Genomic DNA, 11,213 nt, shown 5'->3' on the forward strand with positions numbered 1-11,213 from the left:
ATTGAAAGCCACAAGAGATTTTGAAATTTGAGCAATGTAAATTAAAAATGTTGAAATTCATAACCGGGCACAGAAACGGAAGCAGGACTCCTGGGCAGCAGGAGCAGCGCCAGGAGAGGCAGCCACCGACAAGAACAGTTACATGGAGGAGGTCCGCCCACAAACACAACAACTGGAGCAGACGAGGCGACCATCAATCAGCCAGACGCAGATATTGGTGTGAAAGCGGGGAGCCCGTCGGAGGTGGATGTGGATGTGGAAACTGCAGTGAGGGAGCGGGGAGCACTGGCAAAATTGTAATACATTTAACAGAATTTAATGCATTTGCCACAGACATTAATCACTGTGATGCACAGGACAGGACAGCAGCAAACCGAAACCGAACCAAACCAAACCGAACCCGAAGTGAGGCTGTGTGGAGTGCAGTGGAGTGGAGTCCTGGGTGTCCTTGCAGTGAGTAGTCGTCGGCTCGACTGATACAGTTGATTTTTGCAAAGCCTGCCTACGGGCGAAGGGGTCGAAACGGGAGCATGAGATATTGAAAAATTGAATATTCCATGTCCACATCAAGGGAGGAGTACACACACACACACATACGCACACTCACACTTTATTGGCACTCTACGCAAGAGAGGGGGGTGTTGGGTTTTCGGGGGGTGCACGATTGAATGCACACTTGGCTGTGAATGATTTTTGAAAAATGATTCTAGGGCCTGGTCAGTGTGATTTCATTTGGTTCGGCAGCATAATTGCATGTACCCCACAACAGAGCCATCGAAAAGGCAGGATAAACGTACCGCTGATACCTAATGGAATCCGGTGGTCATGGATCTACGTCTCCCGATCCCCCGTGATTGCAGGGTAGCTGCTGTTCGAATCGATCCGATTCGAGTCTCCCTCCTGCTGAGTGGCTCTGTGCAAATAGACGAGGCGAAAGCTCAATGAGCAAAGAAGGCGATGCAGTTGCAATATGAAATTTAAAACGCTCAAAGGCATATCCATAACCAGTCAGAGCGGAAGGAGCAAAAGGAGCAGGAGCAGCAGCAGCAGCAACTACTGCTCCGTAAGTCGAAGGACAAAAAAAGGACATGCGATGCGAGGGCTGAGCAAATATGAGCGCTTTTTGTGCCATGATAGACGACGACAGAAGATTGAGGGCTGCAGAGTGCAGAAATGGAGAACGGCAATGATTCCAACTGAGACTCTCCAAGGATGTGGCCGAATGGTTGGTGGTGTGGGTGAACGTGTGTGTGTTTGCCATCCTTACATGCACACACACACACACTCACACACACTCGCTCAAGTGCCCCGTTGCCATTGACGACTTGAGCAGCGCAGTCGCGTCGTTTATATAGTTGATGCTGCAAGTTGAAGATTTTTGACTTTTATGCAACAATTCGCCAGCGAAACGACGATGGCAGGATATGTAGCCAGACAATCCCCTGCCGATTCCCTGCTCCTGGCAGTGACATGCCAAGTGGGTTTGGCAAGTTTGCCATGGCATTCCTTGCGTTCCCGGCACCCGCACGCACTTCGCATGTAAAATAGTTTTTTGCCCGCCCCACAGTTCTTATCCAAGTCGTTTGTTTCGTTCCGTGCAATTAGACTTTGGCAGCTCACAGCAAACTGATCCGCCCACCAAAAGAAATCGTTGCAGAACTTAGCTAGTAGAGCGTAAAGCTGCTTTCGTTATTTTTTTTATGGTTGCACTCCAAGCAGGTGGAGTAATTTGATCCATATCAGAACTTAATTAAATATAATAGCAGCGGGAGTGGGTCCGATATACATTTTTAAATTAAAGGTTACATAATATATTTTAATTAAAAACTTGCCTTGAGTATATAACAGTAATGAAAAGTTGTTAGCTAAAAAGGAGTTTAGAAATGAAGGACAATTGCTGAACAAAAAGCTGGCAAAAGCTTAAGTCTTAAAATAGAAGTATGAATGTCAAGAGTCTATACTGATAGATAGTAACTAACAAGCACCAGGTCGAAAAGCATGCCCTTCAGAGAAAACTACGATGAACTCTACTAAATGTGTATTTCTGATACTGTTTGAGTAAATCGGCATTTGATACCTGCCCATTTTCTGGGATAATAAGTCGCTGCTGTGCTTGGTGTGACACGTGCTGGTCCTGGCTATCAATTAACTGCGCATTACAAACCCACCCACACACAACCAAACGTTGCAAAACCAAACAAAATAATTAAAAACCCATGACAGGTTTTATCCCACCTCCCCGCTTCTCCCTTCCATTTGCCCACTTGCAGTCCGTCAGGCTGAATCATATCCAAATTCAAATTTCGAAAAATACGAAATTCAAAATCACAAGGCCTGTCGTCGGTGCAACTCCAGCTGTGTGGCATGCAACTCAATGCACATGCACCAGCCCACTCGCCTCCCCATCGCAGCCAACTCGCATATTCGGCTATCAAATATCAGGCCCACGTCCAGGCATGTCCTGTTCTTTTTTCGATGCAAGGATGCTGGCAGGGCCGAGTCACAGTGACTGCTTCACCGTTACTGCTTAAAAGGTGGACACAATTTCGATTATGTGCTAAGTTTTGCCCGTGTGCCAGATATTTCATAATCCGAAAATGTATAATTTTCATTATTTTAAATTGTTTTTCATAAAAACTTTATATTTTATAGTCATTACTGAAATATTTTATACATTATTTTATATTTTAGCATAAATTCTTACACTTTAAATCGGTGTGAATCATTTGTACAATAATATTCAAAGTATTAAGCAAAAATAAAAATAGTTTAGAAAAAAGCATTAATTTTTATATTTTGATTAAGTTTGCTTAAAGCAAACATTAAAATACAAATGACCCCCTGCTTAATATAATGCTGTAGATTTTATCCAATTAGTTATACTCGTATTCAAAACAGATTATATTGAATTAGAGAAAAATAAATTATTTTTACAAGTATTTTTCGTTACCCGTTGAAATAAACGCGTATTCGCATTACGCATACGCCATGAGTGGCCACTGACAGACTATACAGTGCTCGTCAGCGTCGCCGCATTGAGGCCTGGCAGGCAAAAAATGTTTGCCATTATTGCATACACTAATGAAGCTCATGTTACCCGAATCCAGAGATGGGGTTCAGGGACATGGATGAGATCCGAGAGATCTGGCCCTGGGGCGAACTCAAACTGGCTACGGCAACGCAACGCAACTCGACTTGACTGCACTGGACACGCATGATTTTTGCTTGTTGCAATTTCTGATTAGACTTAATTACAGTGTGCGCCTGTCTGCCCATCAGCACATCAATTTGATGGGTTTTCATTTAGTTTCACGGCAGCTGGAGTGGGCCCGATATACATATGTACGTACTTCTCGGCCAATCAAAGGTTATATTATATATTTTAATTAAAAACTTGCCATGTGCATAATTCGCTAAATCGATGGACAACACGGTAATTAATGCAAACAGCAAACATCAGCCAAGTACAAACAGCAATTTTAATTAAACTAAAAGCAAAAATGCACTGAGTAAGAGAACATCGGCTAAATGATGACCATTAAGAGCTGGTAAATTGAAATGGTCTAGGAACTATCCTTCGGTTCGCTTAGCTTACCATAAAGTCTGGTACACCCCTTTAGCTGGGGATATTCGAAGACAAAAACGCAACTTTCATGGACATCACGCTGACACACTTGTGCCGGAAAACACCCACTCTAACCGCCTTCGTCATTTGTCTTGTACTGAAAGTGACGCCCAACTTCAAAGTTGACTGCATATAATTCCTCTTCATCTTCTTTTGTTGTTTCCTTCATTTGCAAATTTGATGGATGACAATTCGCTTAAGCGGGTATTAGCTGCAGCAAAGCTCTTTGGGATAATGGTTTTCTAATTAGCTTAATTATTGGCATTTTAAAGTAACCGGTGCATTTCGAATGAATCAAAGAAGGACTTCATATTTGTTTAAAGAATAGAGTGGTAATAGAAAATAAATAAAGTATGCAAATAAATTCTTATTCAATATATAAGCAAGCAAAGACAATTAATTTAAGATTTGTCTAAAAAACTGCTATATTTGGAAGATTGATATAAAAACTTTGGCAAGCCGAAACGAACCTTTTTGAAACTTCCGTAATGGGCAATTTGATTTTAAACACTTCATCGAAGAAGATTAAATTAAAATCACAGAAAATATGACGAACACGGAATACAATTTCTCAACGATGTCGTTTGCTTTCTGCGCCTTTGACGACGAGAGGAGGAATCGTAAAAACAATAAAATTGGGACGGAATTTTTTTTCGGGCGAATGGCAAAAGGCGGAGTAAAAACCGCAGCAGTCGGACCTCAAGAAGGGAATGGGTTCTGGGTGGAAAAGCGAGTGCACAGAGAGCAGCAAGAGGAATAAGATTTTCAAATAAATCCGATTAAATGGAAATTTATTGTCATCCACTGGCGAACGGCACTTACTACTTCAGTGGGGCGTGTACTCATCGTCATCGACTCATCGACATCGACATCGGCCCAGTTCAGTTCTCCCCCAGTTCAGGTCCTGTCCGTGAACCCTGAGTCCTCCCGGCCATTCCAATCCGTTTTGGGGTACGTACGGTGGGAAACATGGGGGACTTCAACACTTCAATATGCTCGCTGACTGCCATACAACATTCATTTTATTTGCAGCCATCCCATGTGCGCTCCACTCCCTTCGCCATTCCCCGATGGTCGCTAAAAGCCAGTAATGTCCTTTCGCCACACTCGACTGCATTTTTCTTTAACACTTCAATATACTGGTTGGAAAAAAGTCGGACTAGGGGCCAAGGGAAAATTCAGAACTTGAATGAAAGTGCAGCCAAATCCGTTCCACGTAGTCCTGGACAGGACTCCTAGTCCTCGTGGCCTGTCCCTTTTCGAGCCCCGATATCCATGCAATGCCTTTTTCATTGACTCTTGTCTAGTTTTGTGGTTACCCGGCGACAACTGGTTTTTGGTCCTGCCGCTGATCCTGCCCCAGTGTCCTTGTGTGTGTGTGTGTTGAATATGCAAGGAATTAAGTAGTGTAAATAAAAAAGTTAAGCCTTTCTGTCCAGTGCTCCGCTTTGCTTGGGGATCAATATGAAGGGGGGGGTGGTTGAGGGTTCTAAAAAAACGGAAAAGCCCTAAAAATATTTCTTAATTAATGCCCCGGCAGGAGCTGGCAGAATGGCGAATGGGGCTGAAAGCTCTCAAATGAAGTAAAGAGAAACAGAATGGCAAAAAATACTGCACCGTGCCTAATGGAGTTTATGGCTTTAACCCTTTTAGAAACGATCCACGTAGACTGTTTCATTCCATCAGCACCTCATATCGGGCTTGCTGAACCGAATGAAATGATCGTAAAACGGTTAAATCAAGTCATGGCCGCACCATAAAACTTTACTAACCGTAAATGCAGTGTTATCTTAATCCCGCCAGCTGCAGCTGCCATCAGCACCTATTTCGACCCTCCTCTCGTTGGTTTTTCCTGTTCAGGGTCCCAGCGGACCAAAAACACTTTAGCAGCTAATGCATCAAAATCCGAGATCCACTTATCCGATGCCTTTGTTGTACACCCACCACCCAGACACACACACACACACACATTGGAAACCCCAAAGCTGTCCAATAACTGTTGAATGAGATTTACAGCAAGGAAAAGCTGCCTAATTACCGCAACAACAATGACGGAGAGAAATCCAGCAGCTAATGCAGTGCAAAGTCAAAAATATAAACATAAATAACAGTTAAGGCCTGGCAAAGGACCAAGTCGAAGACGTGGAAAAGGACTAAGGGGCCTGGCCTAAGGATAACTCTCTGCCCGTTCAAATAAATTAAATCCAGTGCAGCTGAGACAGCAACGGCAGCAGAGCAACAAATGGTTTTTCTGCGCTCGGCCACTGGCCTTCAGACAGGAGACAAATGCCAACGGCCAAATGTGTTGAAAGCCAGCACAAACAGCCAAATATTATCGAAAACAATTTTCGAGCACTTAAGTGCAGTCTGGCCGGGTCTGACTTGGGATTTCTTTTGGCCGCAGGCAGCCGCTCCTTGCTCCTTTTTGCTCCTTTTTTACGGTTATAAATTTCCGATGCTTGCACTTATCGATAATAGATTAATCTACTTGGGGCATGTTTGGCATATAAATCCCAGCTGAAGCATTGAACTTGCCGCCAGCGAAAGTGTGTGCTGCAATTCAGCGGTTAAAGTTTGAATTGCCAGACTTACTTTAATTAGACATTGCTTGGCAAAATGAGAGAGCTGGAAATGGTAAATATTTGCCGGGCAAATATATTGGCTCTGGCAACTCGCCTTTTTTTTATTGGGTAAAAGCAATTGCGGCCTTTGTTTGTGCATGTGCATTTTAATAAAATATGGTTCAGACATTCGTTACCTTGACGAGCATATCATATTTGTCTTCAATACATTGGTGACAATCACCAGCGGCCATCGAAGAGCTGTCAATAACATCGACAACTCACAAATAAAGTAGACAGATACGCATGAATGCAGGATGCAGGATACAGGTTGCATTCCTTTCGAGTGCGGGGCATGAGGATGCAGGGCACGTATTGCTTTGTGCCTTCTCCTTTTTCGATGCATGCTTAATATTGAAATATTAATTTCGGTGTCTCTTTGCTGCCCCTCGCCCCCCCGGCTTGTTTATTATTTGCTTTTAGCAAGAAAATGTTGCACATTGCATTGGCATTGGCTGCATGCATGGTGAATTGAACTGCATTGAATGTCAAATTTGCAAAGTCTATACGATACCAATATAACAGCCAGATGAATTCTGCCTGCTAAATAAATTTCAATATAATTCCTAATGAAAATATTGGGCACCGAAGCGCACACAAAAACGAACTCCAAATATTCAATGAAAATTTCTTTTAATGATGCTGCATAAAGTGGAATTTATGGCATTCGAGTTGCTGGTCAGGGGATTAGCATGCGTAGGTGGCAAGCAATTTGGCAAATGCGATTGTTGTTTGCCAATCAACCTTGGATAACAATTTGCCAATCAAATAGACTGGCTCTGAACTTTAATACTCCCTCGTTCGGCAACTTTAAGCAGTGTTCCTTCTCCGAATTCTCCACACTCGACCGAAAAATGTAACAAATGCCTTCCATTTTAAATATGACAACAATTACAGTTGTACAATTTGTCCCCTTTTGGCATTCCAGCTGCACTCGATGTGGCCAAAGGACCAAGGCTCTTTACCACACACACCCATGGCCAACAAGCAATTTGTCAGTTTATCGATTTCTACCAAACATTTGTGCCAGACACTCAACTGTATTAAATGCTAAAAAACAGCAACAAAAAACGAGGAGAAGGGGCGAAATCCAAAGTGAAAAACCTTACACACAATGAAAAGCTGCGAGATTGGTGACTACCGGCGGCGGTGCGGGGGAAAATATCCAACAGACGGCCAATGGCATATGCTAAAGAGCATGCAATACGGAAAATTCGAAAGAGGGGCAAAGGATCGGGGGAAAAAAACCATAAAATAAGAAAAGGAACAACAAAAAAGAACGAGGTGGAATCAAGGCAACGAAACACACGGCTATACATGAAATGGGTATTTCAAAGCGAAAAATCGAGAACTGAAAAATAATTTCAAGCATAGACAGAGCCAAATTCTGTGGAGTGGGATGGGGGAGGGGGAGGTGGAGGGGGGATTGTGGAATGGCAGTCACATATGCAGGCAGCTGCACACAGACTCAAATCCAGACACTCACACACATATGAGAACACCATAAATAATGGTTGCATGATTTATCGATAACAAGCGCAATTTACAGTCGCACAACAACAACAGCAAGGAGGAGAGCGACAATAGCAAAAAAAGGTTACAACTGCAATGAATTTGTTCGCGATAGAAAATGAAATAAAATAAAAATGGATACAGAATTATATATCTCGGGAACCGATGCTGTTAGTACCCTTGAAGACAAAACCTACTTCTGAATGATGTATGTCAAAGTGGTTCGAATTTCAAATATTTTAATCCCTTTTTTTATCATTAATATAGTCTTCGAAAAAATCAAAAAAGTTTCTTTCTAACATAAGAATATTTATTGAACGTCAATCAATTGTTCACATCACCATTCCTTAAAACATGATCACTAAAATGTTGTACCATATATTTATTTTAATTGGATGTCTGGTATATTTCTTTATCAATCTTTAAATATATTTACATCAAATATTACATTTATTTTTCTAGACTGAGAATGTTTAAAAATGCCGTTGTGATCGTGAACTATTATTTTTGAAATAATAAAGCTTAATCCACTCGACTATAACAGTTTTTCTTTTGTCATTGATACATTTGATTGAATACAATATACCCTTTCAATCTACGAGTACCAAGCATAAGAACAGATAATAAAACAAACAAAAAACGAAGGGACAAACACGAACAGAAAGTAGGAATTGCATTGTCATTTCTAGTATTTATTTTCTTTTTATATTGTGAAGTCCTTAGGACTATAAAATTTGCATGCAGGCAAAATTCGCATAAAATTTTATTGAAAGCGCATTAAAGTCAAACACAAGAAATGCAAACCAGACCAACGGAGTAAAGAAACCCATCCAAAGGCCACGGAAAGGACTTTATTAGCAAGCGGGGAGCAACTCGGCAGTCCTTGGGATGAACCCTCTATCCGAGCAGGAACAGTTTCGCAGCAGTTAGTCTGAAGTCAGTCAGCTGCCAGTGCCGTAAAAAGGCGGACCGTAAAAATGTCAAAGCATAAAAATGCGCACAGCCACCGATAGAAAGCGGGGGACTGAGCCAAGGTGTTTGCTCTAAGTGAAATGCCAACGCATTCGGGAGCGGCGAAGAGGAGTTCCTTTCTATACTATTTTCTTTTTTTTTTGAGGACCTCCGCACTAGTAGTAGTAGTGTCGACAAACAAACAGCAAACAAAGCGGACCATTTTCACGCGGCGACGACGAAAGCGATGGGAAAGAAAAGAGTCAAACCAGCTGAGGCCATCAAAGGGTTTCTGGGTTCTGGGTTGGGGGTTCTGGGGTTGGGGCCGAAGCAGCAGCTGCAATATATGGGAAAGTAAACGACGCGGCTCTTAACAAGTCAGACATACTGCCAATCGAGTAAGAGATCCTTTGAAGACAGCCCCAACGACCCAGCCAGAGCTTAATATGCTTTTCCCATCAATTGCCGCGCAAATCCCCGACAATCCATTCCAGGTATTTTCGGCACATACACGATCTCCTGTTTTCCCCGGACAAACATTTGATATTTTCAAATGCATTTATCAAATGCAATTTATACGCAAATTCATATGTTTTGTTTGATTTACACCATTTGTGGACACGCCTCGCACATATCACTCTAGTCACGTACCCAACAATGGGCAAACATAAAACGGAATGCCGAAAAAGTGAAACCCAAATCCACAACAAAAAATCTTTAAAACCAAAACGATAGCCGAAAATCGATGTGAAAATAGTCCCCAATGGAGCAGAATGCTATTGTATATTTTAGCGAAAGGTTATAGGTTTCATTTAGTTTCAAACTGTAAGAGGACATAAAACCAAACCTATAATTTAGGTCGCTAATACCGGTATAGTTTGTAAGAGGATTTAATGAAACCTGAGATCCTGCGATTTATTAAACAACAGTAACTTTTGCTATGAGGTACAATGCCAACTATTTCGTAACTTATTTATTTATGACTTATTTTATTACATCGATCATACTAATTACTTTCAATTTTTTAAGCAATTACCAAGTCTTTCCTTAAAATAACTCGTGGTACATTCTGTTCGAGTCCCTGCAGAGTTTTCGCTATTTGCTACAAAAGCGCATTCCATTTCAATACCCGAGTTATAAGGGTACATATATCTAAATAAAATGTGAAGCGATACGCAGGCAAGCACGTGAACTGTGGGAGAGGTCAAAGTGCTGTAAATCCCATGGCTTCGACTGTCCCCTGTCAACTGGCAGTGTGTTTGTGTGGGTGACAATGTTTGGACATTTGTCGTAGTCGTTTTGAAAAATAAAACCTCATCTCGCTTAGAACAATGGAAGCACTGGCTCCCGTTCTTCATGCGATTTTCCGACTGTTTCCATGTAACGTTGCAAACAAATCTGTGAATGCTACACAAAAATATATTGCACAATGCTGGGCACACTGGATCAAATGGGCAGCGGAGTGTGACCATGGACCAAACGCTTTCTGTTAGCGGATTGATAAGGTGAATATTTTATTAGACAAGTTTAGAGCAACGTATTTTTGCTGATTACCTTTTTTAATAAAGTTTATTATAATTTTCCAACTTCGAAGCAGATTATTTTATGGCTGCACCAACAATTTTCTCATAAAAAAGTTGCGTTTCAGAGTAGCAGGAAAAAAAATCCATTAAAACATATGGTCCAACTGCAGTTGGGTGGCCATGAAAAACTCGTCTCCTTTTCTCCGCGGAAAATCCAACCGGTCTGCTATCGGGGCCTAAACACGCGTTCAGTGAACATTTGTGTAACCATTTTGTGTTTGTTTTCATTTTCATTCTCTGTTTGTTATTTACAGTTATGCTTTATAACTTTTTCATCCAACAAATAGACGGAAAAAAATATTCAATTTTCACACATCGATGGGAAACAGAGTCAAAATGCATGGCGACTAGGCTTTTGTAGAGTTATCAAATGCATTTTAGGCATTATGGCCTGGCAATAAATTATTGTTGTTTAGCAAATAGTTGAAGGAATAGGCATTTATATAGGCCCCCTATCCTGATCCAGCAGCAGTTAAATGCAATTCATTTTTCATATTTGGAAAGAGAAAAACGCTCCGCTAGCTACGATTCGGCCCCGGCCCTTCGGAATATGTGTTGTTTGTTGGGCAAAGTAATTTAACAAATGGATTTCTAAACAAATACGGAAGTTTAATTTGTAACCAGAAGGACAGGCGCGCGTGGGGCCAAGAGGAAGTCGACGGAAGCCAAGGAAATGTATGCCAAAGGCAGGACAATTCGAGTGGAAGGGGTGCCCGAGGGCCGTAGAGTCCGCAGACCACTACAAGCGGCAACCGCAGGGTAAGACCAACATTTCTATGCGCCAGGACGAGTATCCTCTGTGGGTGTGCCCGTCACTCTGTGTGTGTGTGTGTGAGAGTGTGAGTGTCGGTGTGCGTTCTGACATGCCAGCATATTCGCACTTCAAGATGGCTTCGATATTTCTTAGTCAACAAAATGGCG

This window comes from Drosophila rhopaloa, unplaced genomic scaffold (genome assembly GCF_018152115.1).
Source record: "Drosophila rhopaloa isolate 14029-0021.01 unplaced genomic scaffold, ASM1815211v1 contig_47, whole genome shotgun sequence".
NCBI classification, from domain to species: domain Eukaryota; kingdom Metazoa; phylum Arthropoda; class Insecta; order Diptera; family Drosophilidae; genus Drosophila; species Drosophila rhopaloa.